The 19,097-nt window shown below is 44.8% G+C and overlaps 1 long non-coding RNA gene and 1 pseudogene across 2 annotated transcripts; both read right to left on the reverse strand.

Annotated features, from left to right (window-relative positions):
- Window positions 1-2,651: 2,651 nt before the first annotated feature.
- LOC147026995 (uncharacterized) lies at window positions 2,652-8,713 on the reverse strand (annotated as a pseudogene). Its single transcript, XR_015058603.1, has 2 exons — window positions 6,899-8,713; window positions 2,652-6,762 (listed from the first exon to the last, which is right to left on the reverse strand). The product of XR_015058603.1 is annotated as an uncharacterized LOC147026995 (transcript).
- Window positions 8,714-10,450: 1,737 nt separating this feature from the next.
- LOC147026996 (uncharacterized) lies at window positions 10,451-16,782 on the reverse strand. The gene is made up of 2 exons (XR_015058604.1): window positions 13,364-16,782; window positions 10,451-13,257 (listed from the first exon to the last, which is right to left on the reverse strand). It is a non-coding gene; the product is annotated as an uncharacterized LOC147026996 (long non-coding RNA).
- Window positions 16,783-19,097: the final 2,315 nt, after the last annotated feature.

Below are 19,097 nucleotides of genomic sequence, written 5' to 3' on the forward strand. Positions count from 1 at the left end.
CCCTGAAGACTTAGGGGAAAAAAATCACAAGGACTGACGCACAGACTGATTACATCATTTTGGGTCTTCAGGGTTTTTTGGGGTCTTCAGGGACTTTAGGGTCTGCACAGAGTCTGGTCCCAATGGATTAAGGCAGGGTTAAGCAATTCGTTCAGAAGACAGTTTATGATCGAGGAACGATTTAATTTCAATTGATTGTGATATTTTGAAAACACGAGAGAACATGGAACACGAACCTGCAGTTTAGCAGTAGTTTGGCTCTGAATTTGGAAAATTGTATGGAACCTTGTCCTGAACGCACATGCACACAGAGGAGGAAGGTAATTGTTTTAGCCAGTCTGTCTGTCTGTCTCTCTGTCTTCCAGATGATCAAAATACGTGTGACGTCCAAAATGACATATGAATGATAAATGAGGCCTTTTGTGCATGCACTGTGGGAGTGTGCATTTGCAATGATGCGGTTTGGTTCGCTGGGCCCTTTTAAACTGCCGTTGTTGGTGCGAGATCTGTAATTCAAATCTTTTAAACATAATTTTCAGCATTTAGACAAATTGTCCAATTATAAATGCTGGGTGTAGTGGCGTGTGCCTGTAATCCGGCGATTGGAAGGACGGGGTTGGGGGATCGCTTAAGGACCACAGCCCTGCATTGTGCCATGCTAACAGAGGGCACAAAGCAGCCCGGCCGATATGGTGGCACCCAACCCTGATTGTCAGGTCAGGCAGGTGAGATCAGATATGTGGCTAGCTCTGGGTATCAAGCAAAACCCGTACTAACCTGTTCATGGTCGTGTGGTGGCAACTAAACCGGTTCCCCCCAATCAGGTCCCCCTAGTGTGGAGGGTGCATGGATATGGACACCCAGAAGGATGAAATACGAAACCTGCGAAAGGGCTGAGGAACTCCTCGACAGCTAACAGCCATCTATATCTGGTGCCAACTGCATCTGCGGATGCCCTCCTGCAATTGGCTACCTTCCTTAGGAGGTTAGTGGCAGGATTTGCACTCCAGCCACCACAAAAAAGTTCACTCCACAAAACAAACTGCAATGTGTGTCAGGGTGGTGGTGCTGAGGTTTCGTCCACCATCCACCAGACAGCGGTCTCCTCGGGTTAACCTGAGGTGGTCCCTTCGGGTGGGTGCCTGGAATGTCTTCTCCCTAAGAGAGATGGGGATGGCCAGACGGAGGCCCCTGGATTACTGGCGGAAAGTGGATGCAACGATACGCTGTGGCACATAATCTCTAAGTATGTATGTATTTAGACGAAAGAGTGGAAATTTCAGAATGGTTGACCATAATTGTTTTGCTCCTGCATGCAAATCGGACTCATGGAAATCATACGGGAAATATCCATGGATGAGAGGCGTCAAGTTCGTCCCATTTCCTGTTAGTACAAGCAAGCAGCGTCAGCGGATATAACACACATAGTCATCATCATAATAATAATAATAATCATCATCATCATCATCATCATCAGCAGCAGCAGCAGGTTTTGAGAATGATTCATCACAAGAAAGTTCCGTTTGTCTGAAGGGAGCATTGAGCACAAGCTCGCTCATGGGAAATTAACCCAATGCGCGAGGCCACACCTCTTCCACAGTGATGGCACACATCTACTGGTGTTGCTCCTCGAGCGGATTCAGAGACTGTATATTTTGGTGTCTGCATCTGTTGCCCTGGTCATTCCTGCCGCGGAGGATCCACACTGCTCTGAAACACACCATGCATGCCTGTCCTCCACCTTCTCTTCACATTTCTGTACATCTATGCCAGTGGCTCTAAGATGTCTCTTCATGCAGTACAAATAACACAACCATGATCACCCAATGCTGCATTGCCCCTGGGAAAGCTTACTATATAACACAGCCTTTGGTAGCCGGTCATCCCCCATTCTGACTGTGTGACCAGTCCAAGTGAGCTGCGGCTTCAAGAGTATAGTTTCATTGCTATGCATACCAGCCCCACTTCAGAACCGTGTTTGTCACATGATCAGACAACTTAATCCAAAGGATATTCCACAGATGCCGGAGACAGACTTGCGGAAAATAGGGGGTGCACGTTCTGTAGAGGGTACAAGTCTCAGAGCTGCACAACAGACTGGGAAGGCCAACAGCTCTGTGTACCTTGCACTCTGTCGTGAGCTTAATGCTGTGTCTACTCCGCAGTCAGTCAGTCATGCAATCGACCAAAAGCACCACAAGCCAAACAAATCCATGTCGCCAGCTCCTTATTGAGGCTGCAGTTATTAGAGACAGTGCTGCCGAAATATACAAAGCAGTCAACGATCTTAAGTCAATGATCAGCAAAAGGGTTGGCACAATGTACAGCATTCTAGGCACTGGTTGGTAAAGTAGCTTGATCTTTCGGATATTAATGGAGAGTCCAAATGACACACATGCAGTGGCAAACTTGTCAAGAAGCTTCTGCAGGTGACATGGAATGCAAAACTAAGTCAATATCATCAGCATAGAGAAAGTTTCATGCACACATATGAAGAACCATTGCCTTCACTTTGAGATATTGTATGTTGAAAAGCTTGTCATCAATTCACGTTGTTGGAGAGACACCTTCTGCAACATTCCCAATTGGCAACATCCAGCACAGTGTTCAAAAAGAGGGTAAACATCATGGAAACAAGGGCACAACCCAGTTTAATGCCAGATGCAATGGTGAACGGATCAGGAGTCTCACCGTCAACGAGTGCATGCACTTACATGCCTTCATGGAAACCATGAAAAAGGGTCACAAACTTGTCCAGGAATCCATATTTCAATAAAAGATGCTAAAGGCAAGTACGACGAACTATGCCTTGGAAAAAAAAACAATGAAAACCAGGAAAAGAGGCATGTTCTGTTCAGCTGACGTTTCCTGAAGTTGTAGTGTGAAGATCTTATCTGTAGTCCTACGACCTGCACAGCATCCACACTGTGATTCAGGTAAGATGTTTTCAACCACAGTCTGGAGGCGCTTATGCCTGGTGTTGGCTTAATGGTTAAGGTGGTGGGCTTGGGATCCGAGGATCCTGAGTTCAAATCCTGCTCGGCTGTTGAATTAATACCAGGTGGGGTTGACTCTGCATGTCATCCTTCCGAGGTCGGTAAAATGGGCACCAGCTTGCTGGTATCCTGTGTTGGAGTGGCGACCTGTCCAGGATTGTGCCCAATAGCCAAGGAGACTGCTTTGGCAGCACAAGTGCTCTGCACAGCGCATGGTCCCAGTGGATGGATGGAGGCACTTGAGCATGACCTTGCCGAGGATCTTACCAGTAACTGAGAGGAGAGAAATCCCACGGTAATTACCATAGTCCTGACAATTATGCTTTTCTGAATATGGTAATGATCAAAGCATCCTTAAAGTCTTGTGGAAGTTCCCCACATTCCTAAAAATGTTGAAACACTGAGGAATATATCATCAGTTCATCACCATATTTGTAGACTTCAGCAGGGATTCCATCAAGACCAGCAGCCTTATCATTTGTCATGTTAGCCATTGCTGTTTTGAGATCACTCATAATCGGCATGGTGCTCAGCTCCCAGTGGATTGGCCTTTGAGGGATTGACTCAAGGATAGCATCTTCTATTGTAGAGGGTCAATTAAGCAGGAACGAATAGTGTTCTCTCCATCGTGCTCGAATATCCGGCTTATCTGACTAGAATATTGCCATCGGAAGAGAGAACAGGGCTGTTAATCAATCGGAATTCGCCATACACACCCTTCAGAGACTGAAAGATGCCCCAAAAGTCACCCCGATCAGCCAGAGCATGAATTTCAGTTTATTTTATTTTTTCAGCCCACCAGCCATCTTCCATGCATCATAGTTCCTTCCCGTTGAAGGTTCGCCTTTGATTGGGCATGTCGACAAATTGCAGCCAAAGATAGGTTGTTGAGTCGCACCTGGAGGGAGGCACGATTAACAGCAAGTAGTTCCTCAATTTCTGGATCATTGTCATTAAACTGGACCACATATACTCGAAGAGGGCCCCCAAGTATTACTTCCACTGTCGTATAAACAGCAGAATGGAAAGATGCCAACATATCATTTGTTGAGTCTTCTGCAACTAATAAAGCAGTCGCCAAAGCGTTACTCAAGGTTATGCACAGACGGGTTCTTCCCTCAGCTGTGTGCAGTTTAGAAATGTCGAGCCCACGTTTTGGTCTTGGCGACTGGCACAGATGAGGCTCCTGAAGATAAAGCTTCAGGACACACTTGATGAGATTGTGGTCCATTGAACAATCGGTACCACGATTGCTCGAGTGACACAGACATCTGATAGGTATTTTCTCTGCATAAGGGAATTGTCCAGCAGGTGGCACCATTTAGATCCAGGGTGCTGCCAGGTAAAATAACACTTATCAGGCATATTGAAAAAGCTGTTGGTGACATAGTCTTGTAGGAAGATAGGGGTCCCAGGCACCCCCATGATACATTTTTTAACCTGCATTTTTACAATCCCTGAGGTGTGTGGGAACAGAATTTCCTTTCTTCCCCTTTCAAAAAATGTCGCATGTGGGTCGTTTCGCCGCTTTTTTGTCCGCCATCTTGGATTTCTTGGGACGCAAAAGTAAGGAGTAGGGGTAAAGGACCTTTTCGCATAGAAAGAAATTAGTTACAGGTACAAATTAGGTATCATTCGAAAGGGTATGACCTGCACTATCACAAGAACCCGTCAATTATTCAATTAGGGCATCGATGACGTCATCAGGGGTCAAAAGGTCACGTTAAAGGGCCACTAAGTCAAATTTCACGCCCATCCTCTTTGTCATCCACCCTGCACCTAAGTGAATTAATCTTTTGGATTCTACTTTGCTTGAAGGAAAGTGTACATGTATAGGCAGTTTTTAAAACTAAAACAAATTATTTAACTTCAGTACAACATCATTAACCCTTTCCGCAAAAATACCGAAAATATTGAAAAAAATGAATTTCTGTCATAAGTTTTCTGTGAAATTGCAGTTTGACACATATTTGTTTTCTCTGCCTTTTTGTTATGGTAAAAGGCTTTACATGTTCCAATGAGTCCTGAAATACAGTCTATGTATCATTCTCTTGGTATTTTCACTTCCACTCCTTACTAATTGATATGGGAATATGCATTATATGGAGATCGTGTGTTAACGAGTTACTATAATACGCAGGCCCACAACTAATTAATGTTGAAACATTATTTCGACTGCCAAAAGTCTCAATGTTCATATTTTAATCGAGTCTTCATTATCACTCAGAAGTTCTTCATAGTCACTATCTTGGCTGGACTGTTCTTCCTCGATGTCATCATCACACTGTTCCATCTCTTCCGTAGTCTTCTCAACTAAGTCTATCAAGGTAGGGGGAAGTACTGGGCCGCAAGACCACACTGGCTCCAAAACACCCTCATCATTTCTTTCCCAACTTTGTTCAGGATCATATGGCTTTGGAGACCAGAAGATTGGAATATCTGCTCGCTTGTAGATAGCAAGGCGATGGTTCACTCGACCAATGTGTGGGATAAGGTTGCCTCGGCAAGGTGGCAACCGGGAGAGGTCAATCTTAGATTTGGTTGTCAGTTGCTCATCTTCCCAAACTATCTTCTTCAACATGATTCCACGTACAGTGTCAATAGATTTCTGTCTGGAGTAGCCGTACATCAGACATGTGAATGCCTCAATATCATCAATCGTTTCTGGCTTTACAGACCATTCATCCCCAAGTTTTCTACATTCTCCTCTTCACTGAAGCACTCTATCAACAACCGCTCCATTGCTTCACTAACAGTCTTCAGACAGAATAGAGCTTTCGCATATGCCTTCCCTTTCAGCACACTCTTAAGACAGCCACTGGTTACAAGTCCAGCCTAAAGGAGGATTTCAGAGTAGCCTGAGCCCATGCATTTATGACCAGTCAACATGCCTATATAGTTCATCACAGTGTGGAAAGGCCCCGGGGTTCCCACATGGTTCTTGTATTCTTCTGGAAACTTCTAAATGAGGGGGAGTGCTTTCATGCAACCTCCAAGGTCAAAAGTGCTAAGAACATACTTCTGGCCAACCTCCAGCATAGCATCTTCCGAACACTTCAACAACTCCCTGATAACGGAATATTCAGTGAATGGCTGATTGATAGGGTTGAAATAGTCAATGGTCGACTTTCGAGACGGTTTTTTTGCCAGTAGCCGAGATGAAGCCACCAAATCCAGGGACGAGTTGTGTTTCTTTACTGCCAGTGACCATTCGCATAAGTAACCACAAACGGTACTTTTGGATGCACTCTGAGTACAACTTGTCATTTTCGATGGGTGGGCTGAACTTAGCCCCTGTTGGAAACTTGGGCCCAACTCGACCATAAATATGAAAAGGGGGCAATGTTGGTGGGGTTCCAACTTCAAAACAACGAGTCTTATTCCGCTGCTTGAGTGGGAGGGTTCCATCTTTGTCGGCAATGTCAGTGTTTGGTTTCACCTCCTGTATCATGATCCCTCCAATGCTGTTCACCACGTTTGAACCATGGACATTTGTGGTTATTTTGTTTAAGTTGTCCTACTCAACATGAAAAACTTCGTTATCTTCACCAGTAGCAATTTGGGGAGCGAGAGAAGAGGAAACATCGCCGATGGCTTCTGCCAGTGCTGTCCCAACTTTCAAGCCAAAGTCATAGGACTCACAGTGACCCAATCTATGAAGTATATTGGTTAGCTGCTTGCTTCGATATAGGTGGCGTATGGTGCTGCAAAGGAGGATGTGTTTAGGTAACTTCCACTCTCCATTCGGCACAGCATGGCAGATGTCCTGGAAAAGAAACCAATGGATCTTAGAAAGAAAATAATTTACATTTTCATGATAGAAAGCACTAAAACTAGATACAATTTGGAGGACTAGCGATATTGTCCCAAAGATGTTGAAAGCAAAGGTGGTTAAAACTCACCTGAGCGACTGAAAGCACCAGACGTCGGCTCTTTTCAGACTTTTCCACATCTGCTTCACCCAGGATAAGAGTCGACAGGAACTTCACCAGGTCTGTTGGGAGGTATTCTTCTGATGCCCTGGCATCCAGCTCATCAGCTGTAGGGGGCCAAGGAAGTGGTGTTGACTCATTGAACATCCCCTGAGCAACATTGCGCAAATGCAAGGCAACATCCTCAAACTTGTCTTTGGAACCAAGCCTATATGCATAAGTAACTGCTTCCGCAACAGAGATGCTTGTGCTGTACACCAGGTTGTAGGTTATGCATCCCCTGTCCCCAGGAAACACTTTTGTGAAAGCAATGCACTCATTGATTTCGTGTCTTTGAAGTCGAGTCTTCAGCATATCACTTCTGAAATCTGGATTTGGAAATCCACAGCGTTCAAGTTCTTGGACGTATAGGTGGCGGAGTGTTCCAAGTTGCACGACCTCCTTCTGCCCAATTACCCTCTCACGTATAAAATCCAGAACTACTATACATTAAATGAGCTTTGATGAGCTTCAAGCTTTTCATCTTGCTTGTTTTCAATACTTCTGTTGGCTTGATCACGTAAATAATTCAGGTGTCTCAGTTTGAATGAAGTATGACGGGATTTATGGAAACGAGCCTCTCTTGCAAACAAATCTTCGCCTGCCGCCTTGCGATGGAAACGATGGTCTCCTATTTATAGGGCTTGGGATTCAATATCAGTCCAAGCTGCTTCCTTTCCCTTGAAAGATGCAAACTGGACACAACGTTCAGTCCTTCCGGAAACTTTCGTCTCAAGCATTTCACAGAAAATACATTCTGGTGGAAAAATGTTCTTGGAAGAGGTTGATGGTTTACGATGGGATCGAATTGTTGAGGGTTCATCGTCTGGTACGACACATTTCAAACGATCATGATGTTTGGTAAAGGCTTGATAGCATCCCCGGTGATAGCCTGTCATTTCTAGGTCCACACCATCAAGATTGTCTGGAATTAACCTACACACAGCTTACATATGAGCGGGTGAATCATGAGACTGAAGGAGCCGTTTCTCACGAAGATTATGCAACATCTCAAGATTTTCCTGGGGAGGACCCCTTATATTGTGTAGTGGTATAAATTCACCATGCTGTATGCCACTCACATGTAAAATACATACAGGAGGAGGCATCTGCAGTTCCTCTAAATTGCAACCATGATCAATTCGGCATTTCTTTGCCTTTGACATGATGAAGCCACCACCACCAGTTAACTACAACTAAGCGTGCACTACCACCACTGGAACACTAATCCATAATAGGTGTTACCTGAAAAAAAGACAATTATCCACCACCAATAAACTACAGCCACAAGCAGGTATGCATGCCAGCAGATATTCAATACAACCACTAAAACATGAATCAAAATCACAGTTGTCTGCACGTCCTGTAACAAAAAAAGACAACACTGTCAGTTGACGAAATTTAACACCACCACTAAAGTGTTAAGGTAGTTACAATGGCCTCACCTGTAACAAAAAAGAATGTTAATAACCATAGCCATAAACTATAAATAAGCAGTGAAATTAATCATTCGTATGCGAAGGACACACTCACACAGTAAACTCGATACAGAACCGCATTTTCTCAATATTTTCGGTATTTTTGTGGAAAGGGTTAATGTTGTTGTACTGAAGTTAAATAATTTGTTTTAGTTTTAAAAACTGCCTATACATGTACACTTTCCTTCAAGCAAAGTAGAATCCAAAAGATTCATCCACTTCGGTGCAGGGTGGATGACAAAGAGGATGGGTGTGAAATTTGACTTAGTGGCCCTTTAACGTGACCTTTTGACCCATGATGACGTCATCGATGCCCTAATTGAATAATTGATGGGTTTTTGTGATAGTGCACGTCATGCCCTTTCCAATGGTACCTAATTTGTACCTGCAACTAATTTCTTTCTATGCGAAAAGGTCCTTTATATTACCCCTACCCCTTACTTTTGCATCCCAAGAAATCCAAGATGGCGGACAAAAAAACGGCTAAACGACCCACATGGGACATTTTTTGGAATGGGAACAAAGGAAATTCTGTTCCCACACACCTCGGGGATTGTAAAAATGCAGGTTAAAAAAAATGTATCATGGGGGTGCATGGGACCCCTATCTTCCTCCTCAACAAACAGCAAGGTCAGTTTCTTTGCAGTGACAGGAGTAACTCCCCAATGCTGTTGCATTTGCCTTCCCAAAATTTGTCTAACACCAGATCCCAGGAACAATGATAACCGCCAACATGTACGTGAAAATCACCCAAAGCCAAAAGTTTGTCTAAAAAGTTGGTGCGTACACACTTACCACTGTAACCTCACGCACGCACGCACGCACACACACACACACACACACACACACACACACACACACACACACACACACACACACACACACACACGCACACACTTCTCTTTTTACCAATAGATGCAAAAATCTAATGCAATTTTTCTTGTGGCTCATGAACCAAACAAAATATAGACATTTATAACAGCACTCACAGCCCATAAAGTTCCACTCCCTCCTCTCCCCCCCACCTCTCCTCCAAAATATGATTAATAGTAAATATGATCACTTTAAACTTACCGTGTATTGATTGACAAGCTCCATGTAGTCTGCCATGTTCACACGAGGTAATCCCACAAGGTTTAAAGTACACCCACTGATAGGGATGATTGGGGAAGTCAGGTAGAATGCATCGGTCCACAGCCCATCCACAGGCCTTGCACTGGCCCACATCGCCAGAAGTTTTTGCAATACCGGCTCCAAGGTATCAATTTTTTAGACGAGTTGACCAGAAAGTTCTCCAAATCTTTTGTTCTGCAGAGGCACACCGCTTTCTCGCAGGTAGTTTTTCAATAATTTTTGGCTTCTTTCAGAAACCTTGTGAGCAATTTTAATGTTACAATCCTGACCTGGTACACACGAGAAATGTTTGGCCACCCCGAAAGACTTCGTTGATCGCGGTTGCTGCGCATGTGCGCTGAGTATTCTGTGGCTGGTCACGTCATTTCGAAAGTCGCATATTGAAAATCATTCCACACAGGGAACTTACTGTTTTTAAGAAAATTAAAGGACACAAACAATTAAAGGACACAAACAACAAATAACTAATATTGTTGTGGTGCCGGGTCTCGGTGGCGAGCACGACCGCTCGAGGGAGCAGTAGAGTCGGCTCCACCGAATACCAGGAATTTAGGTCGTACCTTTCAGATAAGTCCGAAAGGTCACGGGTCCCTTATCGGACCAAAGATCGCCAATAGGTCGACCATGTGGGATAGAGTCAATTGCCAATTTCAATATACCTAAATACCCAAGCAGTCGAACTACCAGGGAACCACACCCTCGGCAGGATCTGCGCGATCCAGGCCATTACCGAGCCGGATCAGAGTCGTACCCCGAGCGGAGAAAACCAGAATCCTGCCGGGCCGATTGCACGATTACGGCAACAATAACCTTCCTAATCCCCAATACGCACCATGGCAAACCAATGGTAGAAAGGACAAGGACGAGCTGGTACATTCAACAAAAGCGGAATTTATTTACAACAATAATTGGGGAACGAGAGGAGCACGTAAGGGCAGAGTTATCTGGATATAGCAAGGCAAATAATGTACAAGGAACACAGGCACTTAACAGTTTCTACTTATCAGACAGGGCCCACAGACACGGACACACACAAATACCCAGAAATGGACCCCATCGGGTCTTTATTGAAGCCTTCCAACTCGAGGAAAGGTGAGCTGGAGACCAGAGCTCGCTTGGACCTGTCCGCCTCGTGCGGTCTCCGACGTTCTGGCTCGGCGGGACTCGAACCCGCAACAACGATGCCACTCCAAGCGCCAGGGACGGAGGGTGAAGGACAGACGCCAACCAGCACGAGGGCGGACAAGGCAGCGAGCACCAGCAGGCAAGGCGAGGCGATCCGAGACGATCCGGCAGGCAAGCCCCAACTACCCCCAGTGGGATCGCACCAATCAATTATTCACTCCCCGTCCAGGGGGGAGGGGACTCCCTCTTGTAACCCGCCCCCCTTACTGGCCGGTTTTGGTGCACGATCCGCTCGTTGCCTCTGTGATTGGCCAAAAGCGGTGCCAAGTCCGCCGATTGGACCGGGGGGGGCATGGCGGACGTCACGGCGGACCACCCCTCAAACAGGAAGATGAGTAATATTGTCCTGTGTTGGCTCCAATTGGCCGAACGATGGCAAACTCGCTTGCATCTCTCTGATTGGTCGAGAGAGACGCCAAGTCCTTCATTGAACTCCGCCCACCGCGAGTGTTATGGCGTCAGGATGGAGCGAGGCAAAGGTGTTGTTGTTGTAGTTGAAAATGTAAAAGAAAACCCTGACTATCAAAATAACTCTGCAGCGCACGAACATTTAATCACCCATTAGACACAGGGATGGATTCTAACTATACACATATACTTAACGAAATAACTGAGCTACGGGGACCTGTCTGTTGTATGCTCAATGCTCATGGCTGCCAGATTCATAACAATATAAACGTGTTAAATAAGGTGGCGTTTAAGACACTGCATCAACGATGTAAAACTTCCGGAATTTTTTTTTCTACGTCCTTTAAAATCTATATTTTATGTTAAATTAATTATGTACTTGAAGATTGAAGAAAGAAATTGCCTTTTTGGCACTTTCAAAACCCTTCTGTTTTGCAGTACTTGGACAAAAACATTTTACATTATCACGACCAATCAAATTTGCCACTCGTAGATCCCACCCATGTTCTTGTTTCTCAAGAGAGCGTGGGGTAATGATTCTATGAACTCTCCAGTTACCTCCACCATCGAAGGTGGATGGAGGTTATGTTTTCCCATCTGTATGTCTGTCTGTCTGCGAGCAGGATATCTCAAAAAGTTGTGTACAAATTTGGTGGACATGTTCATAATGTGACGAGAGCAAATTGGTTAGATCTTGGTGAAGTTCCAAATCTGGATACTAGAATTTTTTTAAGTGATTCTTTGCCGTTGTGAGATGGGACCAAAAACGATATGTAGCATGACATCTCAAAAAGTTGTTGCCGAGTGAGTACAAAACGAGGTGGATGAGTTGGGTCGGTGACAAGAACAAGCCAATTAGATTTTGGTCAAGGTCTGGATACATATCCAGCCTATCAGTGCGATTCAAAACATAAACTGTTCAGCCTGGCGGAGGTATGTGCTCCACTGAGTGTCATTCCAGTTTAATTATGCATTTTTAATAAAAACTCATTTGCTAAGGGTGAGTGAGTCACCAGCACACCACCGTGCCTTCAGTAAGAATAGCCATATTTGGGGTGATATAAAAGCACAATATTTTTTATTTTATATTCTATAGAACCATAATTCTCAATATGACACGAAGCTGAAATTAAAGCGCATAGTCCTCCCAGCATTTGAGGTTTAACGATTCCAATTTTTAAGTCTGCAGATCAAAGATTGACTGAAACAGAGAAAGTTCTGTAGGTTCGATTTTTGACATCGCATCAAGCTCAAATTATAACACAAATTTATTTGCCTCATCATTTACCTGCCTTCCATGATGTTCGTGACTCTTGTTCTAGTGCAAGACCATATCCAACATTCCGCTGCCGAGATGAGGATATTGTGAACAACGTTACATCCAATCGGGAGAGGCGCTCTCTTGGCTTGTGAAAGGGCAAGGAGGGTGTGGACGAATGTCATGTTATGACTATATATGCAGGAGACTCCAGACTTCAGTGTCAACCCCAGTTTTACCCCGATCCACAGCACCATTTCTGTGTTGGCTTCGTAATGTTTCCAACGTCTGTTTTGAGTCTGGCAGGTCGGTGGTTCAAACCCTGGCCGAGTCATACCAGAATTTAAAATGGTAGGTGCTGCTTTCTTGCTTGATGTTCAGCATTTAAATAGATAGAACATGGACAAGCAACGCGAGAAGACAATGGCAAACCACCCAGTATAACCCTTGGCAAAAAACTGCTTTGGCATTCCCAATGCTCTACAGAGTTTGGAACATCAAATCAAATCAATGTACCTGGCAGGAGATGTTTTTTTCAATTGCTGTCAATTTCATACTCATGAGTGGGTCCGTTGGTCCAATAGACCAAATTTTCATTGGTCTTCACAGCCTTGTTGCATACCCACCTGCTGTACTGCTTGAGCATTAATAGCTTGCTTTTCACCAAGCCCAGATGCACTTGACGTTCAGCATTTAAAACGATAGAACATTTGAAAAGATAGAACCTCGGGAACTTTTGGGTGCTTGGGGTCTTTTGTGTCCTTGGGGTCTTCAGAGTCTTGGGGGGTTTTTAAAGGGTCTTCAAAGGTTGAAGGTGTCTCAGCAGTCTAAAGGGTCAAAAGGTACATTTCAATAGTGGATAATTCATGAATAGACGTACGTAATTAATAGACACAAAAAATATACCTAACATGGACACGAACACACACACACCTCATCCATTTATAGTAGATTTACACAGGGTAGTGAGAGGTGGGGACTGGGAAGGGAAGAAATTGGAATTGCCAACAGTAAAGTAGCAGAAGAAGGGACACCAGGCCGTGTCTTCAGCGCTGAAATCTCCTCCGATAATGGTGTTTGGGAGGGAGAAGAGGTTCTGAGCCACCCTGCGCATGTGAAGCAAAAAGCGAAGTTAAGAAATTGGTTCATGTCTGTCCGTCCATCCATCCATCCACAAACGTCAGTTTATGATCAAGGAAGAACTTATTTAATTTGAATGTTATCTTTTGAATACGAATCAGATCATGAATAGGAAGACGAGTTTCTCGTTTTACAGTACAGTACTTTGGATCACAATTCATCCTGACCGCACATGTGAAGAGTGGGGTGACATAATATTTTACTCTGTCTGCCGGTCAGGCAGTCAAGCAGAATTAAAAATTATTCCACAGAGGAAACTTAGTTTTAAAGGACGTTATACAGGACACATACAACAGGCACGAAAAACGAATGTAACATGTTAGATAGGGTTATGTCATAGACATTGCATCAATGGCAGTAAATTCCAAAATTAATATATTTATACGACTTTTACAATCTTTAATTTTTTTAAATTGAATTATTTACTTGAACACTGTCGAACACAAATTGACTTCTTTGTACTTCCAATAACCTCTAGTTTTGCAGTACTTGGACATGTTACACAGGGTGGTGTTTGAGACTGCTTTCAACAGCGCTAAACTCTTAGATTTTTGAATCGATCTTAAAATCCTTATTTTATTAAAATGCAATATACCTGAATCGTGCGTGGGGTAACGTGTTCTATGATCTCTCCAGTTGTGGTGAGTGTTTGGTTGGTACAGTGAGGGATGTTTCTGGTTTATTTATCTTTATCAGCCTTTGTTGTTATAAAAACACTCGAGAATAAGAATAAGAGCTACTTTGTAAAGGTTTATGAATGTACTCTGAAGCAGACTTTTCAAAGTATAATCTGTACACATTTATCTCAGAAGTGGAGAGAGATGCAATGACAAATTTGCCACGAGAAGAGTTGGCTCACCAATTCCTTTTCAAGACTGTGTGGGGTAAGTATTTTATTAACAACATCTAGTTGGGTTGAGGTGGTTGGTTGTGTGTAGGTGGTGGTAACGTATGGGGTGTCGGCCTCAATGCCCTGACGAATCCGGATAGCGGGGAAGAGTGGGGAAGAGTTGGCCCCCCGTCTTGTGGTGGTAATTTGTTTGGGACTTGTGTAGGTGTGTAATTGTTTGGGTTTGAGCTTGAGCTTGAGCTTGAATTCAGTCGAAAGCTGCTTCTGCAGGTCCACGTATGTGTGTAGTCTGATTATTTACTGAGTGTTACAGGGCAGATGTAACCATTCACCACAACTTGTGTGGTGGACAGAACCCCCTCTGGCCCTTGAGCTAGTGATACGAGTTTTACATGTTGGGCAAATGTATATTGTGGTGGACCCCGGGTTAGTTTCTATGTCTCCGGCTAGGAGGAGAAAGGGTAGTACTGCCAGGGGGATGTCATTCCCCATAGAAGGAAAAGTTGTTTGTTGTGGATATGCGATACGTGTGTCAGTGTGACATGTGGTGATTTGAGTGTTTGCGTCAAGGGTTCGTGTGGAAGATGAGAGAGGGTGGGCTGATCCATGGGCACCAATCGGTGCTCTGACTGTGGCTTCAATGCTCTGATAAATCTGGATAGCGGAGAAGAGTGGGGAAGATTTGGCCCCTGTCTTGTGTTGGACCTAGTGGCCCCACACTTTGCGTACATACGAAGCGAACTCCGAGGTGGTGCATGAATGAAAATTGGCTGTTTGTGTTAAATTAAACACCCCTTCTGACGATAATTTAGGGATGCTCATCATGAAAAACCAAAATAAGCCTTATCAAGATGGCGTGGTACCATCTTGGTCAGTCTTCTGTCAGCTCGGAAGTATTAAGCCACCAATTTGTTTTGGCCTATTCAACAATGCCTTGGCTTGGAACAAGCCGCAATGATTTCTTCACAATTAAGTATTTTTTCTTCACTTTTTTCACATATCATAGATTGCCTGATCGTCATATGTACGAATCGCTGGATACATTGAAATGCTTATAAACCCCTGGAGATGCCAGCGTTCATGGCTTTATTTAATTTCTGCACATACCATAAGCTCAAGAATACCGGGCGTAGTGGCGTGCGCCTGTAATCCGGCGACTCAGAGGCTTGGGTTGGAGGATCGCTTGAGGACGGGAGCTCTGAGCTGGGCCGCTATGAGAGGGTGTAGGGCAGCCCGGAGTCATGGCGAAACCCAATCCTTATCCCTGGGTCGTAAGAGGCGACCAGGGTTGCGTCAGGAAGGGCATCCGGCGTAAAACCTATGCCAAATCAGCATGCGGATCATAACGGATGATCCGCTGTGGCGACCCCTAAGGGGAGCAGCTGAAAGATGAATAACAACAACCATAAGCTCAAGAATCTCATAAACTAAGCCAAATTTCAAATTTTAAGCTCCAGAATTTAACTTAGCAGCAGTTCTGAGTGCGAAAAAAAAGTGTTCATTTGTCCAATTCGGACATCGTTGGATATTTTGTGCCTCTCCGGGAGGTGTAAAATATGAAGGATCGGTGATCGCTAATCGCTTGCCAAGTGAGCCATTCCATATCAACCTTTCCATTGGAGTGATTCCTTCAGTGCTGAAGCCACTTGGCAAGTGCTCCACAATATTTGCACCATCACTGAATATTGCACATCGATCGACTTGAACAAAATTCCGGGTCGACTCGCCTGCGTTGGCCCCACGCTGTTCTGCAATATGTCGGATAGCAGCTGGCTCGCTGAAAATGTGCAATTATATTTTACATTTCCCATTTTCGCATGGTCTCCTATCATTCGAAGACCCATCACTTTGACATAAGAAAACACGTTTAAAAAATGAAACGTTTCATTTTTAAGTTTCTTCAACCATTCCATTGGCAGACTTGCTTGGAGTGCTCTTCATTATTTGATCTCTCCAAGTTTCCATGGGGATAATGTGCCATGGTTGGCCATGTGGACATCTCTGGCATGAACGAGACAAAATAAATTAGATGACAACAATGAGTAAAAAAAAATTTCAGAAAAGAAAAAATAAGCAATGAATCGCCACATCACGGCAGGATAGCTGAGAGTTACGCACACTCGCTCTAAGCTGTCAAGCCTGGATTTGAATCCCAAGGTCAGGTATGGGAGCATGCGCCAGAGCAGCACGTCGCTGCGTCCACTTTCCGCCGGTACTCCAGTGGCCTCTGTCTGGTCATCCCCCATGCAGATGCCTGGCCCATCCCCATCTCCTTGAGATGCCAATCAACCTGCTGCAACCACGAGGCACGTGGTCGGCCCATTGGCCTCCTCCACTCAGGAGACTCCCTCGCTGAGAGAATCTGGTGAGCAGGATCAGCGTCAGGAAAATGAGCCACATGTCCATACAGCCACAGCTGACGCTCACGGACTATACATGTAACAAATCTCATTTGAGTCTCTCTCAGCAGCCGCTCGTTGGACACAAAGTCCGACCAGCGATAGCCAAGGATTCTCCAAAGAGACGTGGTACCAAATGAATTAAGTCTCCGTCTCAGATTCTTGGTCAGAGTCCAAGTCTCGCATCCATAGAGCAAGAATGGAAGCACCAAGGACCTGAAGACTCGGAATTTAATCCTCCCGCACAGGTACCGGCAGCGCCACACCCCATTATCCAGTGAATCCATGACTTCCCAGGCCCGACCCAGACCTCTGACTATTGACCTCTGACACAGCCAGCAGAGACATGAATATCACTGTCAAGGTAAGTGAATCTCTCCATGACCTCAACATCCTCACCACAAACAAGCACAGACAGGACAGCAGCATCCAAGATGTCATTGAAAGCCTGGATCTTAGTTTTGACCCAGGCAACCGTAATCCCAGCGGCTCAGACTCCTTATTCAGCACCTCGGGGGCCTCCGAAAGGATATCTAAAGTCTCTGCAAAGATGACTGCATCATTTGCGAAATCAAGGTCAGAGATCTTGACATTCCCAAACGATGCACCACAGCCTGATCTCTCTGACATCCTCCCAAGAATCCAGTCCATACAAGTGCTGAAAAGTGTGGGGGCCAGTACACACCCCTGACAAACTCCAGTAACAACTGGAAACAAGTGGTGCCAGGCACAACAAATCCCACCCATTTAAGGCATAAAGTTATTTTGGGGATCAAATTTAAATTTGATACATCCTTAACACCGATCTTCACAAATATGCATTTTTCACGATAGGATTGTGAGGATTACAAGTCACAAATAGAATAAGGTTCACTATAAGCTTAGTTTGAAGTAAATCGGATCATTTTTGATGAAGTTATGAGCGAAAAAAAGATTTTGACCTTTTTGTGACCTGGACTTGACCTTTGACCTAATTGGACCCAAAAGTTAATGGGGTCGTCCGAGGTTCATTACCCACGTGTGGATACAATTTGACAGTGTTTGAGCCAGCTTATTTCCCGTAAAGCTGTATTTTCATAACCATGTTTTAGTTTTAATGGAAAATTTGTAATTTTGACTGATGACCATGACCCCCAAAACTAAGGACCCCACCGATCTTCAAAATATGCATTTTTCACTCTCGGAATGGGTAGGATTATAAGTGACAAATAGAATAAGGTTCACTATAAGCTTAGTTTGAAGTAAATCGGATCATTTTTGATGAAGTTATGAGCGAAAAAAGATTTTGACCTTTTTGTGACCTGCACTTGACCGAATTGGACCCAAAAGTTAATGGGGGGCGTCCAAGGTTCATTTCCCAGCTGTGGATTAAATTTGATAGTGTTTGCTAAAGCAGTTTTGCCGTAAAGTTGCTAACAGACAGACAGACAAACAAACACACAAACAAACCGGACGATTACAATATCCCGCTCTCTCCATCCGGGAGGGACCGGGATATTAAGTCAGAGATGGTACCACCACATCTCACAGCACTCTCAGTACCAGAGTAGAGTTCAGACATCAGATCGGTCAGTTATTGGTGGCACCGCACGAAGACCGAGAATCCTCCAGAGGACATCCCGATTCACTGAATCGAACACTTTCAGAGATCAACAACGGCTGCAATCAGCCCCTGCCGAAACTGTCGTCTGCGTTCGGTGAGGATCCGAAGAGCAAGGATACGGTCAATCGTTGACCTCTTTGGTGTAAAGCCTGACTGCTCTGGACGCTGGTGCTCAAGCAGATGGTGGCGAACCCTGTCAAGAATTATCTGAGCAAAGACCTTGCCCGGCACTGAGAGCAGCATCACCCCTCGGTAGTTGTTGCAGTCATGGTGATCACCCTTCCCTTTCCAGAGAGGGACAACAAGGCTTCTCTTCCAGTCAGTTGGGATGATGCCTGTGTTCCAGACAGAGCACAGAACTGCATGCAATGACACGAGTGCAGCATTTCTACCAGCCTTGAGAAGTTCAGCATGGATGCCACAGATCCCTGGAGCTTTACCCCATTTCAACCGGTTCACCGCAGCCTCTGTTTCCACAAGCGTAGGTGGACCACAGTTGATTCGAGGGTCAGCAACAGGGATTGTAACACCCTTGACGTCCAACTCGACAGTTGGGGGATCAGCCTGGTACAACCGCTCAAAGTAACCGGCCCAGCGGGCCTTCACTTCAGATTCCTCTGTCAAGAGCCTACCACCCTCTGCTCTAACTGCAGTACACCGGGGGACGGGCTTGAA

The sequence above is a fragment of the Eptatretus burgeri genome, chromosome 5 (genome assembly GCF_056783735.1).
Source record: "Eptatretus burgeri isolate ZD-2024b chromosome 5, Ebu_testis_v1, whole genome shotgun sequence".
Classification (NCBI taxonomy): Eukaryota; Metazoa; Chordata; class Myxini; order Myxiniformes; family Myxinidae; genus Eptatretus; species Eptatretus burgeri.